This window comes from Agrilus planipennis, unplaced genomic scaffold (genome assembly GCF_000699045.2).
Source record: "Agrilus planipennis isolate EAB-ADULT unplaced genomic scaffold, Apla_2.0 scaffold254, whole genome shotgun sequence".
NCBI classification, from domain to species: domain Eukaryota; kingdom Metazoa; phylum Arthropoda; class Insecta; order Coleoptera; family Buprestidae; genus Agrilus; species Agrilus planipennis.
Window position 1 is genome coordinate 93,543 of NW_020439068.1, and position 24,627 is coordinate 118,169.

The window sequence follows — 24,627 nt, forward strand, 5'->3', positions numbered from 1 at the left end:
AACAATAGAATGCGATAGACAGTTTAAACACTTACGCGGGCCGACGCCCCAATCGGGGCCGCCCTTGCGATGTCCCAAGGTAGTCGAACTCGGTGATGTAGTTGTGTCCAACGAAGAATCCCTGATGACGATTGTAGACTGTCTAAAACAATAGGTGTTTGCCACACCTAGGCCCCAGCTAAATAACCAGGCATTCTATGCATTGGCCTAATGCATAGATCGCTTCCAATGCTTATCTTTGCATTGGCAAGCTATGTGTAGAGACTTATCCCTCTACTGGACGCCCTTGTGCCGTTATCACCGCAGCTTTACCGACACTCAGGCCACTGCTGTATACGGCAGGTCAAGGAGTGGACTTCTACTCATTAACACGTCACCCACAGGTGCACTGCCACTCCAGGCATATCTAGCTAGATCTGCAGTGGACTACCTGACGCACAGGATTTACACTCCACCTAAAGGCACATCCAACAAGTCGGCCGTTTGCCTTACACTTCTACAGGCCTTACATTTCAACAATAACAACAACAACAACACTTATAATACATAATATGTGCACAATAACCAACTTTCTCAATATTATCAAACATTAACTGCCCTTACGGCACCTTACTCTCTCACCAGAGTAACCACTGCCCTTACGGCATCTTACTCTCTCACCAGAGTAACCACTGCCCTTACGGCATCTTACTCTCACTAGAGTAACCAACTACCCTTAAGGCGCTTTACACATCCTTACACGCCGACTGCCACTTCACCACCGACTTTAACTTAAAAGCCCTCTTATAACGGCCCTCTTTGGTTTCATTCTACATATATGTCATTAATATTTAGTTAGCCCAAATAGTAAATAAATGCCGAATAAGTAACTTTCCTACAATTCCCTTAATACTTGTTTTATGGTCTATTTTACAAGTGTTGAGTACCTACCTAAATGAGAGTTAAATATAAGAACATTGTTTGCTCTTCCTAATCATTATAAGGTCGTCAGTCCTAAGACTGGTTGGACACGCACCTCCACTCCTTATGTTGGGCTAATATTCGCATTTACACAATACTAGAACATCTTTTCATCCTTAATCCAATGATTACTGTTTGAAAATATTTAACGATATGCGTTGTTCCAGTTTTAGGGAAATGCGAAGATTAGCTCAGGATAAGAAGGAGTTCAGGTGCGTGTCTAACCAGTCTGACTGACAGACGACCTTATGATGATGAATCCAATCTAAATCTACCTCTACTCCTCTTAACTCCTTTTTCGGTCTCTAACATGTCTCTGACTAGACCTTCATGCCTGAGAAGGTGTCCTAACAACCTATCTCCCTTATTTTTTATTAACTTTCATAGAGTCCTCTGTTCTCCTATTTTTTCTTTTTCGATAATTTTACATATTATTAATATTGTTAGAACAGAACAACTTAATCTTGAAATCTTCATTCACATCGGGTGGTTCCTGATATTCTTTATTTAATTAACCAACGTGCGAATTAGCGTCAGTCCGTTTGTAAGAATTTGCCAAAATGTACCATTTGGATGAAGTTTCACGTTTTCAGGAAGTTTTTGATTGCAGTTTTATTTAAAGGAAAATAAGAAAAAGAAGAGCAAGGACTTTGAACTTAATGGTCGCGACCGTTGGCTTACGGGCAAAAACCGGGCAACTTAGGCCAAATGAACATTCATTTTGCTCCGCCCTTTGAAATATGAATACACTTATAGTCCGCGTCATAACAATGATTGTAAAGTTTTATGGTCGTATCTGGGAATCAGAGAAAAGAGTTCCCTGGCTTCCGAAGCATTTTTATCTGTTCGAGAAACTATTAAATCCGTATACAAAGTTTTTAGAGTTGGCAAACTTCCGCACCGAACCATTCGTTATCGTAACTGCAATGCTTTATAAATGTAACAGCCTTTCGGCCATTTCTCCCTTCGGATTTGGATCGCGAAGCCAGCAGCGTACGGCGACATAAACAGTTATTACAAATGAACCAGAGCCATTTCGAATATATTAGAAATCGAATAGAACATAAAATGGAATCGGAGTCATTTAACTAGTTTTAAGAAGCCATAAATGGTGATAAAGAGAACTTCCCTGTTCTGATTAAATGACGATAACCGATCTCACTACCGCTAAAGGAAAATGCATTTCGAATACATCCTTCTGACAAGTATTAAATGCTTTATTAAATCTATCTGTTTATTTTTTTGTTTTGGTACAATGTTGTCTTTCTTTTACAGTTTTAACTTTTCTATCTTTCATTTTTACAACCGTTTCTTCCTATTTCACGATCAGACAAAAAGTCGTAACAATGTCTCTTCACAATAAGTAACGCATATACGAAGCTGTAATACCATTTATAATTGTGCAATTTACCCGAAGAAGTTGGTGCAATTTTTTACGGTAAGCACATCGCTTCATTCGAGTCCCAGGGAAGTTTTAGTGCACTAATAGATCCGTGACATTCTGAGGCATTCGAATCATTTTTCTTGAGATCGTTTCGACGCTAAACTACGAGGGTGGATTGATAAGTTTCCGGCCTAACCAAGAGATGACGCCACTAGGCCTACCTTGAGGTGACATTCTATAGTACCATCCTTGGATAGCTTGTAGCTATAGTTTCAGCCCGATCTCCTTGCTAGTGTAGGTTTGACAGCACGCTGAACAAGACGCCTCTGTGGTTTTCGTAAAAATGGAAAAGCAGGAAAATCGTGCTGTCATCAAATACTTTTATTTGAAGGGGTTAACGCCGAAGGAAATTAAAAAAGAGATGGACTCAACACTGGGGACATCCTCCCCGTCATATTCAACCGTTAAGCAGTGGGTTTCCGAGTTTAAAAAGGGTCGTGTGAGCACCTCTGATGGGCCTCGCTCAGGACGCCCCGTTGAGGTCACAACTCCAGATATGATCGAAAAAATTCATCAAATAGTGCTGGGAGACCGCAGATTGAAAGTGCGTGAGATAGCTGAGACCTGTAAGATGTCATATGAACGTGTGCAACATATTTTGCACCAACATTTGCATATGGAAAAGCTCTGTGCAAGATGGGTGCCGCGTTTGCTAACAGTCGACCAAAAATTGATTCGAAAAAACATTTCTACCGCAAATTTGTCATTGTATAAGCGTAATCCAAGCGAATTTTTGCGTCGATTCGTAACCGTTGACGAAACGTGGGTCCACCACTACACTCCTGAAACCAAAGAACAGTCTAAACAGTGGATTGGACCAGGGGAACCAACTCCAAAGAAGGCAAAAACAATTTTTTCGGCGAACAAGGTTATGGCTACTGTTTTTTGGGATGCAAGAGGTATTATATACATTGATTACCTTGCAAAGGGTAATACTATCACTGGTCAATACTACGCAGACTTATTGCAACGTTTGAGCCACGAGGTGAAAATTAAACGACCTCATCTGGCGAAGAAAAAAATCTTGTTTCATCACGATAACGCACCAGCGCACACGTCAATCGTTGCGACGGCTAAAATCAACGATCTAAAGTTTGAATTGATGCCGCACCCTCCTTACTCTCCAGACCTAGCCCCGAGTGACTATTTTCTGTTCCCTAATCTCAAAAAATGGCTTGGCGGTAAGAGATTTGCGGACAATGAAGAAGTAATCGAAGCTGTAAATGGTTATTTTGAGGAGCTTGACGAATCAGTCTATAGAGATGGCATTAATAGACTGGAACACCGCTATGAGAAATGTATCAGCCTTGGAGGAGATTATGTTGAGAAATAAAAAAAAAAAATTTTTAAAAACCTTGTTTTTCTTGGTCAGGCCGGAAACTTATCAATCCACCCTCGTAATAGCTAAGGAAATAGAGGCATTAGACATTAGGCATTCATCTCGCTTGCCGGTTGTACAATGACCACATGCTGCACCATGTGCAAATACATACAATTAATTTTAACAAATGTAGGTAAATAAGACCGCAGTTCGTAATCGTAGTTATCTAAAATTACTGCTTGAACAGTGGACAATTACCAATTAACTAATCTAAAGATAGTGTTATACTGCAACGTACATTCCAATGCACTATCAATAAGCCTGTAAGAATACAACTGATTCTCTTTTCCAGTAGAGCTAGTTGAAAATCACAATTCCCTTCATTGGGTTTCAGGAAAAACACTGCGAAGGACTTCACGTTCTCTTGCGCTGGGTAGTAGTGGGTGCAAAACTAAATGTAAATACATACATGTCAGTATTTATTTATATGTATTAATTATAGGCATATTACAATCAGTATCATAAGTTCGTCAGTCCTAACACTGGTTGGACACGCACCTAGAACATCCCACATCCTTAACTATTTGCGAACAGAAATCTAATCTAGGTTTACCTCTGCACCTCTTAACCCCCGTTTGTAGGGTTTCTAATTAAGCCGTGTCGTGTGTAAAACCTTTTTCGATATCTTTTTAAATCTCTGCTATGAATCTTTCTTGTATGATTTTTTCAAAACGGACTCGGTCCAAATATATCTTTATCGTTACTACAACAAAGAAATACGGTAACAGTACCGTCGGGGAAGTACCACAGTAAGCTTTTAATCGAACAAACTATTGAAGTAATAAAGGTCGTTAGTGTTATTTTCTCCCCGACCAAATTGCATTTGGCCAAACTTTGTCGGAAGGGATTTATTTTGGCTCAAGTCACAGAGGAAGCCCTTTGATCGTCCGCTCATAATTAAACTGGCGTTATTAAGGGAGAGAACCGCCAACGTTGCCGCTATCACTGATGCGGTAATATGGCTACTGCTATCTCTCTCAAGTATCCTAAATTAATCCCAATCTAATAACGTTCCCTACTTATGTCCTCTAAGAAGAAAAGTAGAAGGAAATCTATCGGTTGTCCTCATGTTTTTTACATTATTTGTTTTGATGTAACAATGATTACATAGGACTTAATGCTGATGTTAAAATTTTTGATCAAACAAAACCATTTTTTCTGTAATTTTCATTGTAAAGTTTAAGAGCGTCAAAATGAAATTTAAACAATTACATATTTGGACTCCTGCAGCAGTAAATGTGTGGTGACTTTTGCCGATAATTGTAGCATTTAAAAAATTTATGTAAGTATACTTCATTTACTTTCTCTAGCGATGTGCCCCTTCCAATGTCTTGGATGCGCGCTGGCAAAATCGTAGATAGGCAGAAAAAACTCATTATACTGTCGACTTTTATTCATTAAACATACTTTTTCATACAGTACCTGCCAAAAGTTTTGTTCGATCATGAATAGTAGTGCGAGTCGAAAACAAGCGTTAAAGCCTTTAATATATCTTCAGATATAAATAAACATCTCGTTGATATTTTTAGTAGTAAATGGTACCAACAACAGCACATTTGAGCAATGCAATTGTAGTGGATAAAGTGGTCAATTTTTCCGTGCAGTACTGTACAGATTACACGCTCCTCACCGGTTAAGAGTTTGGCCGACAGTAGTTTCCTTCCTTTTCTGACCTAGTGCTCTTCTTTTCTACTTTGCGCCGCTCAAACTGAAGGTCACATCGCTACAGTAAATAAACGAAGTATATTAAACGTTGACTTAAGTTATGCGATTGTTGATTTATTTCTGTTATGGGATATTCTTTTTGACAAAAATACGCCTTTCCTCATTTTTCAAATTATTTTTTGATAATTATCGTCTGTTAATTTTTTGAAGGGTCTGACATCTGCTATCAGTTGTTGTAATCACATTCCCCATTTTCCGAATGACTCCTGAATCAATAGCATTGGTTGACCTTGTCCGGGAAAGATGTTGATAAAGACCTTTCGGTTGGTTACGTGCATCACTTGCGAAAACACGATCGGTAAAAGAGGGAACGTGAAGGGCAAAAGGTGACCGTGTCATGGAGACAAAGGACTATCTCTGCGCGCAGTTTGCTCGATCTTTTCGGCACCTCTGTTACGACGATGCCAGAAGAGAATGAGCATCATCGTTGCGACATCAAGACAACTGCGATCAGAGATCGGCGCCGTCTTGATCCCTCATCGAGCGGAGACACCGAGTATAAGTTCACATTGTACGAAGTAATGAAAACTGATGACGGTGAACTGATAACAAAGTTCTTCTACTCTTTTTTTTTTTTCATTTTCTTTTCGTATTATCTCAAATGCTTTCTGTCGGGTACTCTCTACTACGGCTAACTACCCTCAGTGGAATAAAATAATCAAGATAGCAGTTTATATGGTGCTTTTTTGTTTTCAGCAGTTCAAATTGTATTACAGGAGGGAGCGGGGTGAAACAATTTAAATAAAATAGGATACCATTTGAACTGTAAAAGAAAATTAGCATGCATATTTTATGTTCTTTTCATAACTTTGAATTTATAGATAAATAGATGACTTTGTTAAAAACATTACTTTCTTATATATACAAGGTGTATTTGCATTTAGCGAACTAAATATTTTTCTCGCTTTTCTGCTATTTTCCTTCTCCATAATATTCCTGTTTAGTCCTTTTTAGACCATCCCTTCATTCAATTTGTATTTCTCATTTTTTTGTACCATTTCTTGGTATTCCACATCTCTCAGAAATGCGTTTCGAATGTCTCTGGTTCCAGTTTACACAGCCTACATATTTTCTTCTCATCTTCTTCCTAGTGCCGTGATATTCTCACTTCCCAGTCTAAATCTTGCTGTTAAAACTAATTCGTTTTTACTCTTTGCTCATTCGTCTTTCAGTTAATTGGTTTTTCTTCCCTTTTTTCATATTTTCTCTATTCTTATGCGAATTTTAAGCTTCTAATTTTTCCAAATCTTTTCTGCATATTATTGTCTTTAGTTAAACTTTCCAGTTCCTTCCATACACTTCTGTTTTTTTTTTCCATCTTTCCCTTGTTTTTTTATTTTCTTCGGTTTGAATATTCGATATATTATCCGCCTTAACTTTTATACATTCTTTTAATAACATGTTGTCTTTTAAATTTAGCACTTTTTCTTCATACTTTAAAGCTCCCTTCGAACTAACACGTCTGTAATAATAATAACGGAGGATTCATTTAGCAGATGTACCTAACGTAGATTTCTCAGTAAAATATGTAATTTTGTAACAAATACATCTAACAATTGTCAATTGTCAGTCTTAGAAATCGGTTGATTTATTGTGAAATTTATAATCTTAGAGTAGACGGTCGCATAAATTTTAATACGTTACTTTACGGTAAAATAATTTGAGAAATATTTTCCAGAGTAGGTATACGTTTCGACTGGGTTTTCTACTCGTCCACCACACATATAGCTGTAGAAATGCATCAGCAACATTGGCAAAATGAAGTGTGAATCTCTCATCAGTAACGTAGGTAGTATATCTGTTGAGAGGATTATGAATTTCGAATGCGACTGCACAACGCTATTCAATAATTCAGCATGCTTTTATATCCTATATCCACTGTTAAAGCCACAATATTTCCTACATCAATGGAATTATATTATGACCTTTGACGTGAACAGGTTTAATGCTACTAATATACGATAAGTTTTGTAGCTAATTATTAGTGACGCAACGGAAATGGAAGTAAATAGTAATTTTTTTCGGAAGCAGAAATTGAAATAGCAGCGGACGCGGAAGCGGAAGTGTAATAATGTAAAGGTGACTCTGCGTTGACAATATCAACAAAATAAAACCAAATGGAACTTTTTCTTGGGTTCAAAATTGAATTTTTTACTCAAAATTTACACCACTGAGCAAACACTGTACAAAATAAATAAACGCTATAACTGTGTTAGTATTTTGGAAATAAAATTATTAGGAAAATTGCTAAAGGGGAGATGATAGTCCTAAACGTTTTTAGATTAAAGTAGGACACCAATAAGAGAATAAGATTTGAAGAATATCAACATACGAAACAGTAGGAAGTATATTTAAGCCCTAAACTATAATAAAATTTGCACAGGGACAATATTATTATTAACAACATTTTAAACACTTGGTAATGACACGTTCACAATCTGCCCAACATGCAACTTTGCAACGAGCGATATATTGATTTTCAAAAAGATGAGAAATAAGAATTGTGAAAATGTATACGGAAGCAGAGGTCTGTTGCAATACTACTAATTATGAGTAAATAGAAATTTTACTAAAATAAAGAAACCGAGCTTTATCCGTTTATCTTTACTTCAATAAATCTCAAGTAGTGGCAATAACCGATCCGACGGGACTTGAACCTTGACGAAACTCTGGTACAAACTAGAGTGGGTGGATCGGCTTGCGAGTTTGGATGATTTAGGGAGCCGGACCATAGGTTCAACCATAATGGAGGGGTTCTTAAAGAGAAGCCAGACTAAGACAAGTCCCTGAAAGAGGGCAGCAGCTCTTTCAGTACTCAGGGTGGCAGAGATCACGAGGATCGGTATGGCACTCTGATGCACAATACTGCGATGTGGAAGGCAACGGGAAACCACCACATTATGATCCCGAGTACAACGTACAAATTATATTAAATGATGGCGTCCTCTGGGGTAAAGCACTCCGGACGTAAACTAGTCCCCCATTCGGATGTCCGGGCGGGGACTACTTCGGGGGATGTCATCAATAAGTGCAATAGGGATAGGTGCAATGTTTCACGAGTCGGAGCGTGGAATGTTAGGTCAATGAGGCAGGTAGGGAAATTAGAAAATTTAATGAAGAGGTATTGGAAAGAATAGGAGAACAGAGGACTCTGTGGAAGTCAATAAAAAATAGGCGAGATAGGTTGGTAGGACACCTTCTCAGGCATGGTCTAGTCAGAGGCATATTAGAGGCAGAAACAGTAGTTAGGAGGAGTAGAGGTAGACCTAGATTAGATTACTAGTTAAGGATGTGGGCTGTTCTAGTTTTAGGGAAATGCGAAGTTTAGCTCAGGATAGGAAAGAGTGGAGGTGCGTGTCGAACCAGTCTTAGGACTGATGACCTTATGATGATGATGAGTGGCAATAAGTTGTGTGAATAATAATTTATCAAAAATACGAACGAGAATTGTGTGAGAGTATCAACAACATGAAGCATGTTTGCCTGCTACATATCATATCAATCCAAAAGCATATTACGTTCAGTAGCGAGCTGTTACCTATCAAGAATTTGATTTCGATTATACTTCTCTTATACAGATGTGATTAATCAAACATTAATTGTTTACCGATCCTTTAATATTTAGCATTAATTTATCTGCAGTATTTTTGCAATGCGCTGTTTATGGGTAAAACGTGAGCTATATAATGACGAAGGGATTGATTTTATTTCTCAAAAAGCAAGTGGCAGATTTTGCTTGGTCATAAAGTGCAAAAAGACGCGATATATCTTCATCTAGCTACGCTTTAAGATCCCGTCAACATCGACACCGTTGCACAAAAAGAAGCAGTCAAGAATGAGTTGAATGTATTACGAAATTCAATTTACTGTTTCGAACGTTGTCCATTTTTCAAGATTATAAATTGCGTCGATGTTTGCGCGCAGAATTTCAATGTGAATTGTTACAAACATCGCAAAAAGGATCGAAATGATTACACGTTTTCTCTATCGGTTCGAGGCGAATATTTTTGGAACTGTTGCAAATTGCTGATACTTTCTTTTAAAAGAGAAAAACTGTGGATTTAATTAAGTATAAACTAGTGTTGTACTTCCGCAGTTACAGAAGTTCCGCATACATTTTCACATCCGCTTCTGCATTTGGTTCCGCATCTTTATAACGGAAGCTTATTGAAACTTGTTGGCCGAACTTGGCCGTTTTCAGAACACAATTTAAATGGAATTGCTCGTAGCAAAGCTGCTCTTTAACATTATGAACGTATTATTATCGACCACTTATGGTTATGAAGTACTAGCGTCAATGCAACGTTATAGCCGGAAAATTTGAAACCCATAAGAAGTTCCACTTGGGATTATTATAATTATTGATATTAACGATGCAGCTGCTGAATACAAAATTTGTAACAAAATATTCGCTAAAATGCCAGTGCATTAGTCACCGAAAATCATGACACTTTCGTTTCCGTTTCCGCTTCCGCAAAAATTTACTTTCTATTTCTCTTTCCGTTATGACACTTCCTTTGCGCTAATATAAACTCTTACTGTGAATTGAAATGCTTTTATAAAATTTGAGGTAATGTATCCCGATAATGTACCTAACCAAACGAGATTCCGTTCTGCTCGGTTTCTTCCAGAATGTGTATTAGATTCAAGAAATGGAGGTCAGTACAAGTACGTACAGTATAAGTAATTGCAGCATACAAATTCAGTATTTCTGTGAATTTTAATCAAGAGCATAGTAAGATTAGGACAGTAATTTAAATGTCGATGCGAGTGTGGAACGTCTGCGAGGTCCTCTTCTCTAGCCGAACTTGGTTCATTACTATTCAGAGAGAAATTGAGTTCGTGACCAGGACATCTTCACACAATGTGGAGCAAAGGACACGGTTTGAAGTTAAATAAGATTAGCAGAAAGACATCGCGGCTGTTTCCATCAACTCTCCAAAGACCTCCTCAATGAGCGCCGTCCTCGACATCGACCGTTATGCACATTAGAATGCAGAAATACTTGACTGGATGGCCTGAATCTAATTTAATATTAAGCGGTCGGAGTTTATATCACAATATACGTTATTTGTGTGTATTTCACCAGATGGATAAGGAGATTGTAGAGTTACAGTGAAATTCATCAATCACCATAATCTATCTAAAATAGTAGTGAAAAAGTTCAAAGGTTTTTGGATAATGAATTTTTTTATATTCCCAAGGTTTTTTTACAAATTTCCATAGATTCTCATGACCAGAAAAAAATGTTTAAACGAAAAAAAATTTCGTTTGACGCATTATTTATTTATGAGTAGGTATTTAAATGAATAATTTATTTTACTATGAATTAAATAAGTCTTCTTTTCCCTAAGCTGACTTTAAATTCCCTAGGTCTGGCAACGCAGCCTAAGAACCGAATTTGTTAGTGCACCTCTCTCACTCTTACTTATTGTTTGCAGAGAGAGAGAAAAAAAGCCATAGCCTGTAGCAATCAACAGTTCTAAAATTATCATTTCGAAATATTGCGTTCAGAAAAATAATTCAATTCTATGCTCGCGAAAGGTTAATTCAGAAATTTAAAAAGGATTGTTAAAGCATTTGTCAGGAACACGGCTTTGTAGGGGTGCGAAACGTGCTCAGTGAGCACAGCAGAAAAGAAAAGGTTCGAAGCATTGGTAATGTGTCGTTACAGACGAATGATGAGAATATCGTGGATAGAAAAAAGTAGGAGAACTGTGGGCGCTATGGAAATCCAGGTGAGATAGGTTGGCTGCCTTCTACAGCTACTTAAGGTCATATTTGAGGCAGAAACAGTAGTTAAAAGGGGTAGAGGTGGACCCAAATTATATAACTGTTCACAAATAGTTAAGGATGTTAGAATGTTCTAGTCTTAGGGAAATGCGAATATTAGCTCAGCATAGGAAAGAGTGAAGACGCGTGACCAACCAGTCTTACGACTGATGACCTTATGATGATGATGATTAATCAAATAGCGTGAGAAATTTTGTTCCTACCGGGTGTTCCACGACACTTCACAACTTGTTTTCTCAAGTGTGATTGTACCCCATCACACTGCACTGCTTTCGATACCGTCTTGGTGGAATTGAAAATAGCGGTTTTATCAATCATGATGCTTTTTAGACCCATTTGTTTCGGGTTGAATTTTGAATCTTCGGTTGTTTTGGGCGACACTTGAAAATAGATATCCATCAAAAAGCAATAGTTATACTTTCTGTAGCGTTGTGCCCTTTGAATTGTCTTGGATGCGCGTTGGAAAAATCGTAGGTAGGGAGAAAAAAGTTCATTATACTCTCGACTCTTGTTCATTAAATATACATTTTCATACAGTACCTCCCAAAAGTTTTGTTCAATCATGATAGCAGTGCGAGTCGAAAACAAGCGTTAAAGCCTTTAATATGTCTTCAAATATAAATAAACATCTCGTTGATATTTTCAGTGGTAAATGGTACCAATAACAGCACATTTGAGCAATGAAATTGTAGTTGATAAAATGGTCAATTTTTCCGTGCAGTACTGTACGGATTACATGTTCCTCGCCGGTTAAAAGTTTGGCCGAGAGTTGTCTCCTTCCTTTTCTGGCCTCGTGCTGTTCTCTTCTAATTTGCGCCGGTCAAACTGAAGGTCACATCGCTACAGAAAGTAAACGAAGTACAACGTATATGCTATAACAATGGCGGCGGTTAATGTACTTCCACTAATGTACGATCATATTGTTTCGACAGCAGTTTTGTTGGTTATATTTCGAGAAGTAATTGTCCATCAACTTGCTTTAGAATTGTTAACCATATTTCGACGTTGGCATGTAATATTCGTAATGTATGTGTCGTAGCCATACGTGGCCGTTCTTTAATATAAAATGCACTTGCCTTACTATGTGCTTAGGAGCGTCATTTCACCTGAAAATTACTCCCGTCCCATTGTCGTGTACTTTTTGTGTTACGGTTCACATGAGCGTAACCTCCGCTTAAATGAAACAAACCGTGGGTTGTCGTGACATCATCGTCGTCGTTTCTCTTGGTCCGCAATCGATAAACAGTCATTGTGACTCGCTCCTGCTAGATATACGACTGACTGTAAAGGGAAAACGCATCGCCAGTTGTAAAACGAACCCTTTCCACACAAAAAGACGACCGGGATTGAATGGAATGGTGGCCGTGATGGAAGCAGGCAGTGCAACAACGCGATTCTTTTTTTTTTTTTAAAGAGACCTGGTAGAAGTATGTTTCCTTGGAGAAAAAACTTTGGTGTATTGTACGTCGACTACAAAGCGACATAGAGGATTACAGAAAAATTACAAATTTTTTAGTTATTTAAAAATCCCCCAGAAATTGTAACTAAAGCCTCTTGGGTTGTACATTCACTAGATGTGTATCCATTAGGATAAGCTTTTGATTAGCTATAACCCTACAGTAATATAAAAACGAAGTTTGTTTGGCGTTTTTAAACGTAATCAACGATATTGATAACATGTACAGTGTTGGGGTTTTTGAGGGCGAGTTAGGTTTCATTTCTGGGAAAATACGATTTCTCCATGTTGCAACATAATTTCACTTCTGATAGCACCTTCTGGAAATAGCTCAATAGAACATAAGTCTACCAAGCCGGAGTGCGCAAGTTCGAATTCTGTCAAACTGTTTTTTTGTATGGTACGGTATGTAGAAGAAAAAGTAGGAAGGAGGCGAATGTAAAGATGGGAGTCGAAAAATTAGAAGAAGCGACTGATTTTAGGTATCTAGGAAGTACAGATAAGTCAGGACGCGAGGAGTAGTAGGAATATAAAACAGAGGATAGCGTACGGTCGAATTGCCTTAAATAAAGACAAGTCACTTATATGCTCGCAAACGATAAATTTAAAAATTCGAAAAAGCTTGTTAAAGGTGTATGTTTGGAGCGCGGAGCTGTACGGGTGCGAAACATGGACGGTGGGCGCGGCCGAAATGAAAAGGTTAGAAGCGTTCGAAATGCGTTGTTAGAGGCGAATGATGAGGATAACTTGGATAGAGAAGGTTAGAAATGAAGAGGTATTAGAAAGAATAGGAGAAAGAGGACTTTATAGAAGTCAATAAAAAATAAACGAGATAGGTTGGTAGGACACCTCAGGCATGAAGGTCTAGTTAGGGACATATTAGAGTCAGAAACAGGAGTTAGGAGTGGTAGAGGTAGACTTAGATTAAATTACTGTTCGTAAATAGTTAAGGATGTAGGATGCTCTAGTTTTAGGGAAATGCGAAGATTAGCCCAGGGGATAGGATGGAGTGGAGGTGTCTGTCCAACCAGTCTTAGGACTGACGACCTTATGATGATGATCGGTTGTCGGAATATTATTATATTATATATTACTCGTCATGAAAACATGCTGGTTACCAATTACAAAGTTTATTTTGGTTCATCTCGTACCAGAATATCTAAGTTTCATTTCTGCTCTGCAGTTTGTAATATTAGGTAAGTGTATGTTCGTTGAAAATGGTTTATTGGATAGAAAAACGTTTTCCGATTGTCCCATAAATCACGGTAAAGTAGAGAAACGGCATTTGACCGGATAAAAACAGGCATGCTAACTAACTAACTGGATGTTGCGGCGCAATCAGGGGCGGCAAACGGAAGAAAAACGTACATCTTGAAGCGAGAGACTGAACTGGAAAGCGGGGACGCAGCGTGTGCGGCGTTGGCGGCTAAAAGAAATACAATTTACAAATTGGAAAAGTTCCAGGCATGCCGGTATTGTCTTCCATTGGAAACGGATAAGCAACTGTCATTCGGAACCTATAATACAATGACAAACGCGACACGTTTGTACAAACATCATACGCCCAGCTACCAGTCTTGAATAAACGATGAGTCCATAAATCGGGACTTCGCCGTTCGAAGCGTCAGCTCAGACCTGCTCCATTTATATCAAAGTCAGTGCTTAAACATTTGAATCGAACTAATTTGATTATCCAGAAGTGCAACATAGTTTCTTATTCGTACACATAAATTGTAAAATACGGTTAGGGAAGTCTCAATTAAGGCGTTTCATAAGGAAATGTTGATCGAATTGACGCTTCTGTAGAATTATTGAGAGTTTATGTTCACATAATCGACATAGTCTGTACGAACTCACTCCGAATATCAAAAATATGGTATGAGCTACCGTCGATAACTGTAAGTTAGTTTGTTTTACTTCAGTCAAGTGGGTAAACGTAGTCATAACTAACTGTGTATGTAGTATGAGATCAATCAGCGTGACCTAGAGCAGCGATTCCAAAATATTGTTCCGCGGAACCGTAGTGTTCCGTGGAAGGGTCACAGGGGTTCCGCGAGATACTGCGAAAATTGGACGGTGGGCGCGACGGAAAAGAAAAGGTTAAAAGCGTTCGAAATGTGGTGTTACAGGCGAATAATGGGGATACCATGGATAGGGAAGGTTATAGAAAGAGCAGAAGAACAGATGACTCTATGGAAGTCAATAAGTCTAGTCAGAGACATATTAGAGGCAGAAATAGGAGTTAAGAGGAGTAGAAGTAGGCCTAGATTAGATTACTGTTCGCAAATAGTTAAAGATGTGGGTTGTTCTAGTTTTGAGGAAATGCGAAGATTAGCTCAGAATAGGAAAGAGTGGAGGTGCGTGTCCAACCAGTCTCAGGACTGATTATCTAATGAAAAATATGCAAAATTCTGGGAAAAGCAACTATTCTATACTTAATCGTAACAACAGCATATTTTTCTTTATTTCACATTCAATTCGTATCAGTTTACTTTATTATCGAGATGGGGTTCCGCCAAAAAAAGTCAGAAAAGGAAAATTGGGAACCATTGGCGTAGAGGTTCAGACTGTCGCTTAACATTCGGGAGGACACCGATTCGATTCCGGGTACGTCTGCCCTTGTTCAAGTGATTTCCTTGGATCACATAGGCAAAATAATCATACACATAGAATCACAACATAAATTAGTGGAAGGATGCTATCAATGGAAAAATGGTGAGGTAGAAACTGCCTCCACACTATTGAATATCCATACTGCATGTATGCACATACATCATATGTCAAATACAATGTAACTTACCTGTCAGGAACTTGCTGACAATTAACTGACGCTTAAGCGCTGCCCATAAAATCGAGGCACCGCTTTATTGGCATCAGCCATCTTCCCATCGGATGCTTCATTCACCCCATCTATAATGGCATTTCTGCTCCATTCCTGCTAATATCCTTATATTTGCCTGAGGCGAGTGAGTTCCTTGGCGTCTCCTATAATGTAGAGAATATTAAATAAAATAGTGCAAATTTTGTAAGAGCTAAATAGCCCTAAATTGTCTATCTATACGTAAATGGATAGTGCTTTGCCAGAGGTAAATGATCTCAAGTCTCTAGGGCGTGAAAGCAATGAATAAATTTTAGGGATTTAGTGGGAGGGAGTTTGAATATGGGCAACGATTTTAGTCTAACTTTTATATAGTTTATTATTTATTTATCAGCAGTGTATGTGACGTTTTTGTAACGAATCTTTGTAGAAAACTTTGTGGTGTGTTGCTGGTAAAAATTGCTGGAACAAATCCGACCGTGCTACCGTACTTACTTACTGTTTATCGTATCAATTCAGTTCAACCCAATTTTCGTTTGAACGAACTACTCCTCTCGGCGTTTCGCGATTTGTTTGAATGCAAAGCCCATTATAGATAAGACGTGGAACTTCTCCGTATGAATAAGTGACTTTGCCGGTAGAAACGCCGATGTCGACGACGACGCTAGCGACGACGCCGTCGCGTACATTATTAGGTTTCGCGTTTTATCTGTGGAGCGCATCAATTTGGCGCGGTAGGTAATTTCACGGTTACCGACGAAAAAAGGGCCCGACCCATTGCGACGCCCGTGGATTATCTGTCTCCCGTCTTCGCATTTCACCATTCTCTTTATATCAGCACATATACTAGGTACCATCTTCCCTCCTCAAAGATACCTATACACATACTTATATGCATGTACATGTACGTAGCTAGTAGAGTATTAGATAAATATCTATGAATATATGACGAAAATGCGCACGTAGCATTTCTAATAATACCAATGGGGGCTTGAACTGTAGAACTGCTACAACTACTACCAATGAAGGAATCAAATTTCTTTTCTTTTAAATCTTCACTCAGAAAAGGGTAGACCGAACTAATCTTGTCATTTTTAGACAATAATATACATCTGTCACGTTGAAATTTATCAATAGACTTGTCAAATGCTTTTGTAAAAGTTAAAATTAATTGTAAGAAATGCGTTCTTTGTAGTAAATCAAAATGATTGAGATTAAATTTCCGGAGGAATCTGTTGCACAGAAGTTCTTTATTGGAATAACTGTTTTTGCCATATTCATCTTTCAGGCAATGCAAAGAGACTCGGAAGAAAATTAAACAAAATTGGCCCAACAGAACCAGCATTATGACTGAAAGGAACATCTCAAAATGAAATACAACCTGGACCTGGATTTTGTTCCATGAAACATAAAGTATTACATATTTGTAATGTATGTTTTCATTTGCAATAAATTTAAATAAACTACTTGCCAATTTGTGTGAGAAATTGCGAGAGAGTGATTGTATATATTTAAATATGCCTTGATAATTTTAACAACATAAATATATATATCAATAGAATTTTCTTTGTAAAATAAAGGAGGCATGCGGTCTTTCTTGGCTCCTGTTTATTTTATGTTAAACAGTTGTAAAGGAAATGCTTATTTATAGTTCCCTTTTCACATTAAGTTAGAGATCGATTCATCACCAGCCCATGCAATCCATATTACATACAATTCGTTAAGTAAAGCTTCGCGATGCCCAACAGCAGTTGCTTTCGTTTTCCTTTATCTTTGTCCGAAGAAGATTTATAAAACACAGTGGTTTACATCCAAGAAGGTTTCGTAATGGATAAACTTTTCAAAAACGCCTATACTAGGCGGTTTCCTTTAATATTACAATACCGTTTCTTATGTCTAAATGGTCCAATAAGTTTTAATCCGAAATTACTTGACTCAATCTAATTTATCTATTATTAAGTATCTCTAATTTAAATTGCTTCATAGATTTGAAGTGTTTCTTTCTTTACATTTTGTGAGAAGATGTATAATATATCTAAATAACAATCCTTGTTGTTGTTCGTTGAGGATTTTGAAGCACAGTGTTTCGATCACACAGGAATTCATCTGACGTCCTGCCGGCCATCAGTCTCTGACATGATTCGTCTGACCAATGAATTCTTTAAGCTGGGATTATGTCCATGAGCCGCGCATGTTGCCCCTAAGATTGATTAATTCCTTTCTATGGTCGCGAGGACGCAGTGAAAAGATTAGATCCACCTCAAGCACTTTCGAGTGTGCAAGATGGATAACCTCTTTGTGCAAACGCATCATGAACTAGCAACGGTATGTCTGGTTCATTGAAAGATTGTTTATTCCAAGGAGGTTTCTGATGCATTCGAGAAATGTTCTTTATATTAATGGACCCACATAAAGATTTTGTAATTGTGATAAAAGATAGTCGTGTTATGTGTCTAAAGTAGCCGAATTGTGTAGTGAAGTGTAACAAGGGGCTGGTGCATATATGTTTCTTAATATCTCATCGTATGTCATATGGAATGCGAGATTCTTTGGTGAGATTCTATAATTTAACTTGAAGAAAAATAGAAGACATTAAAGTTTATTGAGTCGCAAAATAAAGACGTCTTGTTAATGATACGCTGCAAAAATATGGCGAGATGTCTTTTCAGTGATATGGCGAATTTAAGTATTTAAAATTTGTTAAAATGAGATGTCAAGTTAATGTTTAGTATTTTATAGACAGTGTTGCTTTTGCTTCTTGATGGCAGGATATATCTACATTCAAATACAGGATAAAGATTGGAAGTACAAATGGGGTGGTTTTTTGACTTCTTGCAAACTGTGTCATTTTGTACATAATAAGTAAATAAACTTAATAATGGTGGTAAAATGCACTTTCGATTGAATGATAAGGACTATGGTATCAACTGGGTGAGATGACATGTTGAGTTCGGTATACTGATTTGTAAAACAATGCCAGTGTGTTTTATACGTGAAAAGGTGTAAAGTCAATAAAACTGTGGCGATATGTAGGTGCCTACTTTAATTTGTAGAAGAATGATGTGAAATCAAAACGGTGAGATGACTACAGTGAACTGTTTAGTGGCCAAACATTGGTTGAAAGGCTGTTTGAGTGTTGTGCGTTGGTTCTGAAGTTGAAGCTAATGAGAAATGTGTTGAAGCAGACCCAATTATGAGAAAATCGATCTATATTAAAACGTTAGTTAGCCAGCGTTCGTTCTATCCTTTGTCGCTGCAGATTAAAGTTTATACTCGGTGCTCATTACTCTTGCTTCCATTGATTACAATGCCAATGTGGCAGGGGCCGGGATACTGCAATGCAACCAAACTTTAAAATGGGCCATTTTGCGCGCGCGAGGGAAGGATTTAATGATGAATCATTTCAATGCCCCAGTTTGTTGTACGTAGTTGTCTGGCATGTAATCACGTATACACCGACACACACACACGCGGGGCTTATTCTTAGCTAAAATTTTGACTGGATGATGGGACGAGCAAGCCCGAAATGCATTTTCGGAATTATTAAGACTCCGAGTAACTTATAATGCAGTTGTAAAGCAGCGGAAACTTTCTAACGCCTCTGCGAATACATAATATTTGCGAAGGAGAGGAAATGTTTGTCTGGAATATTTTTCAGGATTAATTTAATTGTTGTTGTTTAGAAGAAATTGTCCTTCCTGCATCTTCTCTCAAGAGCTATAATAATTTTATATATTTGTAAAAATTAATAATCATCATTCGTCGCTAGTCTTGTTAGACTGGTTGGACATGCACCTCCACTCTTTCCTATCCTGAGCTAGTCTTCGCATTTCCCTAAAACTATTTCATCCCAATAACCTTAACTATGTGTGAACAGTAATCTACTCTAGCGCTTCATGCCTGAGAAGGTATGCTATTAATTTATCTCGCCTATTTCTTATTGATCTCCACAGAATCCTCTGCTCTATTATCAATTCTTTCTAGTACCTCTTCAATCCTGACCTTTTCTATCCACGGTATCCTCATCATTCGCCTGTAACACCACATTTCAAACTTCATCATCATCATCATAAGGTCGTCAGTCCTAACTAAGACTGATTAGACACGTACCTCCACTCCTTCCTATCCTGATATAATCTTCGAATTTCCCTAAAACTAGAACAACCCACATCCTTAACTATTTGCGAACAGTAATCTAACCTAAGTCTACCTCTAGCCCTACTAACTCCTGTACCTGCCTCTAATATGTCTCTGACTAGACCTTCATGTCTGAGAAGGTATCATATCAACCTATCTCGCCTATTTTTTATTTACTTTCCGCCGCGCCCACCGTCCATGTTTCGCAATTTCTAAATTAACCGCTCGCGAGCATAGAAGTGACTTATTTTTATTGAAGGCGACTGGATCCTGCACTATCTTCTGCTTTATATTTCTACTAGACACCAAAAATCAGCCACTTCTTCTAATTTTGCGTATCCTATCTTTATATTCGCTTTTTCTCTATATTATCTTCCCAGTATTTTTGTTTTACTTATGCAAAACTAATAGAGGTATTCATTAGTGAACTGGTTGTGAGATGTTTAGTTATTTTATTACCATTCTGCAGTATCTCAACTCAGATAGCGATTTAAAAAGCGGTTGTTTCCAATATCTAGCTGATCATATGTTAATAGCTATAATAAAAAACTATTTTTACTTTTATTTATAAATAAATAACAGAATAGTAGCATATGAAATAGAGCATGTATCTGGCATCTTGGCAATCATCTGTGCGTGCCCATTTTTATTGTAATTAAATTGCCACATGTGAATTTTTCTCCAAGGGTTTATCTCATATATGTACTTACCCTTATGACGATGTACCAAAGATTAATGGTGAACAATTTCCTAACCACTGTAACTAATTTTGTACTAGATACGATATCCTTTTTACTTACATTAATGGTCTTGTCTCCGAGCGACACCGATGGTAGTTTAAACCATTGTCTGATGGATGCTGTAAATTACGAAATCGTTTTCGATTTTTTTTAAACATCTGATGCTATTAAACCCACATCTGCTACCGTTCCTGCACGTACATGTGTGTATAATCGACAGGATTAATTTATTATTTCAATTCAATGAAATTTAGAGCCGCGGTTTGCAGTGTGTGCCGTTTTAATAGCCCTTTAACGTAGGTCGGCTTCAATTAAATATATCTACTGGGTTTGGTTTGAAAACGTACCTAAGTACCAAAAAAATTAAAAGCAAATTGTGCACAATTAACACAAAAAGCGCACATTGTAATTGTCGATCTTCTTCAATTTAGGGATTAACATCTACGGTAAAGGTCCAGATGACCTTAACCCACCCCAAAGAGGGTGAGGGTGGGTGGGATCGAAAGAGGGGCTCTCCCCCACCACTGTACCATAAAAAGTTCGTGGCGGTCTTACCCCCATAAAAAGTGATGGGGGTTCAATGTTAATAAATATGCCAATTTTCATACATTTCCAGGCATGTAAATATTTATATAGTCATTCTTAAACAATATTCAAAGGTAAAACTAAAAAAAAATATAGAGAAAGTTATACAAAACATTATTTAAATATCTTTATCAGTAGGGTAGGTTAGGTTAGGTTATCGGGTTTTGACCACCCTCTTTCGATCCTCCACTCCACTCCGCTTGAAAATAATTTTTTTATTAAATTTTATTTGAATTATAGTGTATGATAATTGTCAAAATAATCAACTTTCAACCCTCATAACTTTTTACCCCGAGGGGGGTGGGGGTCATCATCTAGACCTTTACCACATTTACATATACGTATATAATTTTGTGCATAATCAGGTAATTTTTTTTAAAATATGAACTCTTCCTCGGCATTTAAAATCAATTCTAATTTGAACAAATTGACAAATGACCTTCCAAAATGAATGAACGGTTCAGTACCTGCCAGAGCGAAATGCTCTTTGAACCTAACATGTATGGAGTGTTTAGTTTGTCCAATATATTTCTTACTGCGATTTTTACAATTAATTCATATTTTACCAGCTTTTCTAGAAAAGGAATACTACCCTTGGGGTTACAAAAAACTGTTTGGTGAGAGTTTATGTTTGAACTATACGCAATTCAATATTTACATGTAGAAAATTAATTTTAATTTTAAAAAGTTCACCATTAGCCTTTTCTAAAATGGATTAATGTCTTAAGGAATTTCGTAAATAAAAGAAACAGATTCTTGGGTAATAAAAGTATCATTCTTTTGGTACAACAAAAGAATAGAAAACGCTTTTAAATCTCTTTTATAACTCTACAAACGTCTATAGATTTTTCATTAAACTTTTTAATGAATTTAATAACGTTTTATTCTTTTATTGTAAAAAAAGTATATTCTGTTATTGAAACAAATGCTATTGACATATTATGCCTCTTTTCAATTTCTGTTTTATCTAAAACGTAAATATTTTAGTGACATGCTTATCGGCGTTTTCGGCGTTTGATGAAAGATTTATAGTTATTGTTCCAATTTCTTAAGGACAGATATAAATAAGTTAGAGTCAGTTTGTTATCAGAATTGTTTGACCAAAAGGGCGTCCACACTGTCGCACGGTGCGTGTCACGGGGTAATTTTCAGATGTTGAAATTTCGACAGAAATGCCACGGTATTTTATGCAATCGTCCCGCTTGTCCCCTAAATTTCTCGATAAGATGTCTAATTTAATCGTTTCGGATTTATCGCCTAATGAAACGGTCGTTCCTTTGAAGTGCTTCTAAAGCGGTCCTAGAAGCCATATTTCGTAGAAAACACCGGAACATGGACAGTTATTTGAGAATTATACGGCAAACTCGGCGTTATTATGGTCTACATGGCCGCGTTGTGTACTGAAAGTTGAAAGGGCACCGACGAAAAAAAAATGTTACGAAGAACAATAGCATTTTACCATTTAAACTCGAACAAAGAAAAGTATACGATGATATAGCAGTATTAGTATCTAGCAAGGAAAAGTTAGAGATAGCTTTAAATAAAATGAATGCGGTATTGAGAAAATAGTACTAACAAGGTAAGAAAAGTTAGGGAAAGAGCGCATATAAAGATGGGAGACGAAAAATTAGAAGAAGTGGCTGATTTAGGTATCTAGGAAATCAAATAAGTCAGAACGGAAGGAGTAGTAGGGATATAAAGCAGAGGATATTGCAGGGTTGAGTCGCATTCAGTAAAAAGAAGTCACTTCTATGCTCGCAAACTATTAATTTGAAATTTCGAAAACGGTTGTTAATGATGTATGTTTGGAGCACGGCGCTGTAGGGGTGCGAAACATGGACAGTGAGCACGTCGGAAAAAAAAAGTTAGAAGCGTTCGAAATGTGATGTTACAGGCAAATGATGAGGATACCGTGGATAGAGAAGGGTAGAAATGAAAAAGTATTAGAAAGATTAGGAAAACAGAGGACTTTATAGAAGTCAATAAGGAATAGCGGGATAGGTTAGTAGGACAGCCGGCATGAAAGTCTAGTCGGCGACATCTTACAGGCAGAAACGGAAATTAGGAGGGGTGGAGTAGGCAAATGCGAAGATTATCTCAGTCAGTCTTAGGACCGACGAAAGAAAAGTGCACATTTCGCCAAAGTACCTATAGCCTTCGGAAAACATTGTTAAAATTTAACAATATTACTGTCAATTAGAGCTTTTGTTTTTAGTTTTCCAAATTATACTGTCTTTTGCCTTCAAAATGAAACATTGAATTGCCATTACACATAATAAAAAAGAAATTGATTATTCGAATGATAATATTCCAACGAATATTGGTACCGAATGCCTTTTTGCGACTCTTGTATATACCTACATATGTAGGTATATCTGTATTCACTGAACATTTTATGCATTATTAATGTCCAGCGTTTGCCATGTAACCAAAAAGCACACATTCACTTCATCATCAATTTAATGTAGTGTGCCAAACATGCGATAAAAATATGCATTTGCTTTGATTTTTTGTGGTAGCCTGGGAGCAGGTTGTTTCAGTCAGAGCCGAATATATGATAGGCACTCAATTCAGTTCAGTTTTAAAAATGTCGCTACCTATTCTATTAGACGCGACTTTTGGCTGCTGAAATATTTTAAACATTTGTTAATGTCCTAAAAACGTTTTAAAGATGATCGACAAACATATAAAACTAATATTTCTAACCCGCGGGAACAGTATTTTTTTCTGGATAAAAGGTACTCTATGTCCCTTTATGTACCCGTGATAATATGTATACAAAATTTCATAATGATCGGTTAAATAGTTAAAGCGTGAAAAGGTAGCAAACAAACAAACAATCAAATAAAGGACAAACATTTATAATATTAATTAGAATTAAAGAAATAGTTCACTCGGAAGAAAAAATCGCAGTTAAATACTACTTAAATAATTGCAATAATTAATTGTTTATTTAAATTGTTAACTTTTATTTTTCATTTGTTACAGGTGAGTACAAGAAAACGTTTGAGTTGTTAATTAGTCAGCATTAGTTTGGTAAGTTCGCAACAAAATTGCCTACGTATCTATCTGTACCTCGAAATGTGAAACATCCAAATCTTCAAACTTCAATCAATTAAACGTTAATAGTTTTACAACAGATTGAATTTTAACTTCATGCGCAATGTGGTTAAATAGGCGCCTAGCGGTTAATGGGATTATTTTGTAACATTTTGTTCTCGTTAATGGCACTTCTTATAAAATCATAATCCACAAAGGCGTAATTTTAGCGAGCATTGAAGTGCTTCAGTTTTTAGTTTCCAAATAATTCTTTACACGTCCTGGACAACGACAGTGTCGTGTTTTGGAGTTGGGGTTTTGAGCTATTCTGTTTGTTCTACGTCCTTACAAGTCCTTTAACGCAACTCTAGCACATATTCCTTTATAGGATTAGTATTATTATTAATTTCACTCAGATTACGGTACATTTCACCCTTATTTTGGCCACAATTACAATATTATTTACCTAAGACATTTCGAATGAAAATGTGAAATTATTATGCTAAGAAGAAGAAGCAGAAGAGGAAGAAATTGAGATAGGCGTTAATT

General features: G+C 37.1%; 1 protein-coding gene and 1 long non-coding RNA gene across 3 annotated transcripts in view; one reads left to right on the forward strand and one right to left on the reverse strand.

Moving 5' to 3' along the window:
• The window catches only part of LOC108742009, a 28,985-nt gene extending 12,346 nt beyond the window's left edge, over nt 1–16,639 (reverse strand). The window contains exons 1-2 of one of the 2 annotated variants that reach the window (XR_001938602.1): nt 16,077–16,639; nt 15,560–15,744 (exon numbers count right to left, since the gene is read on the reverse strand). This is a non-coding gene — a long non-coding RNA (uncharacterized LOC108742009). Of the gene's footprint in view, nt 1–15,559; nt 15,745–16,072 lie in introns of both variants that reach the window. The other variant, XR_001938601.1, reaches the window with a different exon arrangement.
• The window catches only part of LOC108742007 (CUGBP Elav-like family member 4), a 309,289-nt gene that overhangs the window by 19,781 nt on the left and 264,881 nt on the right, over nt 1–24,627 (forward strand). The window lies entirely within an intron of this gene.